The following is a 6,000-nucleotide window of genomic DNA, read 5'->3' on the forward strand; positions in this document are numbered from 1 at the left end:
AGTGAAAATTCATTCAGGAAATATATCATGTTGCTTGCTTCATTGTGTTTCATTTTATACACCTTATAACAGTTGTTTTGTCAAGTTCAGTAGTGATTAGAAACCATATTAAGTACAGCTGTGTGAAGCAGGTATCATAATAAACAGAATTAAGAGTTGATTTTCCTCCACAACAAAAGCCAAGATAAGTATAATGTATGCCTCCTCTCCATATTGTACAACACGATCCTCAACCCCAGCCTCAAGTCCTATCAAAGACAAACTATCTGAGGCAAAACCAAACCATGAAAACTTGAAGCTAAACATAAGTAACTCTGTCCCTGATGAAATTGGTATGTGTAAGATATTAAACTTTAAACTTACTTCCTTCTGTCTCTCATGAATGAATTTACAGAACTTACACGGTGTTAAAAAAGGACTAATTGTTTTTAAAATTAAATAACATGAAATCAGAAATTGATAGAAGGGTGCAACAAAAGCATATTTATTGTGAATACAGTAAGAAGTTCATACAATTTCAGAACAGTAGAAACTGCTAATAGATTGCACTGTGTGCTGTACATTTTGTATCAGCATATATAAATAAATTCATTCTCTACAAAAAGTTTTTGTAATCACATTTCAATCTTTCCAAAATGTCCTCTACCTTCAGTAGAGAGGTGGTGTGAATGAACAGTGAAACTTGCCCTCACATCTTGTAGTGTCTCAAGGGAAATAGTTTCAGTCGCCACAGAGATTGATGATCTGACCTCATTTGGCATGATGGTATAGTTCTGGTAGGGAGTGTCTTTCAATGCAGTCTGCAAAAAATATTCACAAGTCAGCCTGCGTGAACAGAGAGGCCAATTCATGCTTGTATCAGTATATGTTGGGTAATCCAACACAAAGACAGTATTCCTGAAATATTTATCGAGAAAGCAAAACACCTGTTTGGTGTGATGTGGACAGGTCCCACCTTGTGTAAACTACAGTTGTTCTGAAGTTGCAACATAACATTCATCAGATATCAATTATTGCATAAAAAAGAACTGATAATGCCTTTTCAGCCTAAACACTAAATCTGGGAGATTGCAACGCTTAACACAAATGGGGATTTTTGGAAACATAAATTGCCACTTTTGTTTATTCCTGTGGACGTGTGCTTCATCTGTGAACAAGAGATGAATATACAGCTGTTGGTGTATTTACTGCTGGTTATATCCTGTATTTTCATCATTGTATTGAACATCAACTCCTTCATTATCAATTGCTGCATTCACAAAGTCAGCCATTTATCACACAGTGGGTGTGGGTGTGACCTGCTGACTTTGAATTTTGAAGGAAATGTGTGGATTTTTTTTCAGTATTGTACCCATGCTCGAATGCTTCAAACAAGTGTCCAGTGCAGTTCTTCAGATGGATTTGTTCAGATGTGTCCAGAAAGTGTGGCGGCATTTTCAGGGGTAACTACAGTTGGTCTGGACCTGACATTCCATATGAGCTCATCAGCCACATTAACCGACCTTTTGACATGTGCTGAAGAGCTTACAAATGGTTTTCACATTGGAAAATTAAACTGTGTTTCAAAACTGCATCTTTTGCTGTAGTACAGTGTCCTGCACCAGAAATGCATGCTGTTCAGTGGAATACATGATTTCAGTATCTTCCTTTGGTATGCTAATCTCATTTCACATTTCAGAGGTGGAAGTGCTCACTCTGGGCTTTCGAATACAATTTATAGGCCAAGGTATTGCAGTGACAGTGCCATCTATTTGCAGCATTTTTGTCTATTACTTCAAAACTTCTGCATAAAATTCTCACAACTTTCACAACAATCATACCATTTGTTGCATTCTTCCATCAATCTTTGATTTCATGTTATTTCATTTTAAAACTAGGCAGTCCAACTGGACATACTGTACTATGTGGGTGAATGGATGTGTGGGTGAGCTGTCCACTAACTGTAGTAAATGCTTATAACTGACAAGGGGATGACATCTACTTGTCACCACTGATTTTGTCCAAATTTGTGGTAAATGCTTGGCTTCACCAGAAACAAGTGTGACAGACATTGGAGCTCCAGGTGGCTAAGTGTTTGGAAAAAATAGCGTTTTTGGAACAGATCGGGTGATGCACGAGCCATTTAAGGTAGATCCATATGGTGCCTCTTTCCACGTATGCAAGTGCAGACACTCGGGACCAGAAGGGTGTGCACAAAAATTGGTGGAAAGAATGCATGCATACACATGCATTCTTGCATCCGCACATTGCCTCACAGCACAAGCAGTCTGCTGTGGATCTTTGTCTGGGACCTTATGGTGTGTGTACTGTGATGAGAGGGTGACAGAAAAAGAAAACGCAAAAGTGATGTAGGTAAAAAAGTATGTAAATATGAGAGGTATGAGAAATACAGAGTGACAATATTTTGTTTACAAATTTCAGGAGCAAGTCACAGCGAGATTCTGGATTTTCTAGTCAGAGAAACTTCAGCAATAAGGCTACAGTAACATTTTGTTAGCTGGTAACAGGTGACTTATATACCAGTACCACTTTGAACTGTTTATTTTGTACTTCGAAACAAACTATTTCAGTCATTATTCCTGAAAGTGAGAGATAGTTCATGGAGGTTCTTGGTCATAATGTGTATGTTAATTAACTGTGATTGCATCTTTTGTATTTTATTGTATATAAAAAAAAAAAGTTCTTCACAAAACTTTAATCGTGAAAGATTACATATAGATTAACATCCTCAGGCTCAACAAATTTAGAATTTTATAGATGTTGGAATCCACTAGAGCAGAGGTTGTGCTTTCCAATTTTGTATTTTTTGCATCATTTCTATTTCTAGTAGTTTGTTGAGGGCCTACACATACCCCATCATTTCTTTCATTTGGATGTCAGGTTCCTCTGTTGCACTATTAAGTCACTGTAGCATGAATATTTGTCCACAGTTTTCATAAATGTTTTTCATAAATTCTGGCTTATACTGCTCTGTTTTCCAGCTTTGAAACTTATGGTATCTTATTATTTAAAGTAATATGATCAGAGCTTTTTATCTACTACTTGATGCTCAGAACATCACATCTCAAAATTTTATTCAAATAATCTTTAGGAGCAGCATTCCATTGCACTAAATCACTTCACAACATAAGGCATCACACTACGCAGTCAAACACATATGGGCCCAACTGCCTGTCATTTGCTCAACAGCGCAAAGACTCCCACCAAAGCCAGAAAGCAATGTGCTTTATATGTGGCCTCCATTTCCAGGTAATTACACATGCACAAGTGTGCATGTGTAGTTGCAGTACTGGAAATTTATGCACATGCGCAAAGTTGAACACAAGAAAGGCATCATGTGGGCCACCTTTACATTATCTTAGATTCCATGCAGCAACTGGTGTAGGAGAAAGTGTGGGGAATGGTATTCTGAAGCTTGTGGCATTGAGTAGCTTTGTGCAAACTTCTTTTTTCTTCTTTTATTTTCAATGTCAATCTTTCTTTCTTTGAGCAGTATTGAAGTGATTCCCACACTACGCTTGTGCAACCCTGTGATTTCTGTTTTTGTCATCAGGTAAAGAATTTGATCAAAAAGCTTCAAAACTACAGATGTATCACTGAGAGAGGAAAACCAATCACATCCAAAAAGGCTGCATCAAAACACATTCCACTGTATGTCACCAGCTGTCCTCACCAATATTCGAGCAAGATGGCGCATTCTGCACAATTTTCTGCCAAATTGTGCGATGAAACAGAACATTTTATAAATGTAAACCAAGTTTGTTATTCTATAGAGACTTTAAAACAACTGTAGTTGTAAAAATGCAGGATCTATAACATGTGCAAAATGGTCTGTAAACTACTGCTTCATACATGTTTATGATGAATATCACCACCGTGCATGTAAACCATCATCTGTAACATGATAAAACTGCCAAATTTTATATAAGAAGTATGCCTTACAATCCATTCCTGGAAATTTATTTGCAGTTCCAAATTCCTATTGACTGTTCCCTTTACGCTCTTTAAAAAAAATATAAATAAATACAATATACTGAGTATTCTTTTAGATTATCTGCAATGTAATTAATGTAAAATTTGAAAACGGAAAAGACAAAAATATGAGGGCTATCCACAAAGTACATTACGTTTTGGAATTAAAAATAAGGGCACAGTCCCTGAGAATGAAAACTAATTTAATGAGTGCTAACGAATGATTTTCTACTTTGTTTCAGGCTTGCCTAGCTTCCAGTTTGTGAGTAACTGCCAGCTTCCATCTCCTGTCAGCCGTGCCCACACGTGGCCATTCCACCGAGGAGTGCTCTGTCTCTTCCCTCAGATTTAGCCGAAACTTCCAGTTTTTGTAGCATTAGTAGCTCATACGTTATATTGACACTTTGTGAACATTCTATTGTAAATAGTCACAAAACAGTGTGAATTTATTTTGTTCTCGAAAATGCGATCGGCGTCACTGTGAGAGCCACATAACACATGCTCTGATTACGACAGAAGGTGGTCGATCGCCCGACGATTGGTGTTGTGTCTCAGAGAAACTGTACAATCCTGCTTCCATATATTTTGTATTATGTATAGATTTGAGTGAGTTCTTAAGTATTTTTTTTGTCTCTAGAGACTGAGTTGACACAGACTATTAGTGTGGAACTGTCTGTCGGAGTACAGCATTGACTATAGTTTCACTTAGATTCACTGAGTTGCACTGTAAACTGGCAGCGTTTTCTTTGACATTTCTTGTCATTACAACAAAAGCACCATTAAAAAAGTTTTAAATATGGAGAAAAGAGAGAAGTTTTATTTTATATATTAACGAGCGAACCTTTCAGTTGTTTCTTACTGATGTACTATCTCCTCCATTCCTTTGTCCCATCTACACACACTTATGTACACTGTGAGAACATTATGACCATCTACCTAATAGCTGGTATATCCGCCTTTGGCACAGATAACAACAACGGTGTGTTGTGGCACGGAATTAGTAAGGCCTCGGTAGGTCGCTGGAGGGAAATCTCACCACATCTTCACACACGAGTCACCTAATTCCCATAAATTCCGGGGAGGGAGGCGATGAGCTCTGATGCCAAGTTCAGTCACGTCCCAGAAGTGTTTGATGGGATTCAGATCTGGTAAGTTGGGGGGCCAGCACATCAACTGAAACCCACCGCTGTATTCCTTGAACCACTCCGTCACATTCATGGCCTTGTGACACAGTGCATTATCTTTCTGAAAAAATTTGTAAGGAGCACATTGTGCTCATGTGGGAGTGATCTAGATGCTTGTAAAACAATAAACTGGTAGCCAAGATCGCAGAAATTCTTTTTATTCCATGATTACCGGTTTCAGCGAAACTAAAGCCGCCATCATGGGATCTTAGGACACATACAGGTTACAAAACAATAAACTGCTAGCCAAGATCAGAGGAATTCTTGATTACCAGTTTTGGTGAAACTAAAGCCACCATCATCGGATCTTAGGACACATACAGGTTACAACATCAAGGCAGACAATGGTGATATTAATAGTTGCCTACAACACGTAGGCCTTACAAAATTGTTGTAAGTAGGACATAGATGTCCAAGAGAGATGATGTTATAAATGTTAAGTGTCTCCATCATACAAGTGCAAGCTAGGTACTGATGATGTAACCTGTATGTGTCCTAAGATCCGATGATGGTGGCTTTAGCTTTGCCAAAACTGGTAATCGTGGAATAAAAAGAATTCCTGTGATCTTGGCAACCAGTTTATTGTTTTTCTGAAAAATGCCACACCTGTCAGAAATATGAAGGGGTGTACGTGGTCCGCAACCAGTGGACGATGCTCCTTGGCTGTTGTGGTGCCTCGCACAAGCTCCACTCGACCCGTGGATGCCCACGTGAATGTTTTCCAGGCATAATGGAGCCACTGCCAGCTTGACTCTGTCCCACAGTACAGATGTCAAGGAGCTGTTGCCCTGGAAGATGACAAATTCACACCCTCCCATTGGCAGAATGAAGACGGTATCGGGAT

The 6,000-nt window shown here is 38.6% G+C and overlaps 1 protein-coding gene across 7 annotated transcripts in view; it reads left to right on the forward strand.

Moving 5' to 3' along the window:
- Window positions 1–4,768, forward strand: part of LOC126428302 (lysine-specific demethylase 4C-like) — a 383,324-nt gene extending 378,556 nt beyond the window's left edge. For all 7 annotated transcript variants that reach the window (XM_050090225.1, XM_050090224.1, XM_050090228.1 and 4 more), the window contains one exon: window positions 4,215–4,768. The gene's annotated coding sequence lies outside the window, so the exon portion shown is untranslated. The remainder of the gene's footprint in view (window positions 1–4,214) is intronic.
- The last annotated feature ends 1,232 nt before the right edge of the window (window positions 4,769–6,000 follow it).

This window comes from Schistocerca serialis, chromosome 12 (genome assembly GCF_023864345.2).
Source record: "Schistocerca serialis cubense isolate TAMUIC-IGC-003099 chromosome 12, iqSchSeri2.2, whole genome shotgun sequence".
Lineage (NCBI taxonomy): Eukaryota > Metazoa > Arthropoda > Insecta > Orthoptera > Acrididae > Schistocerca > Schistocerca serialis.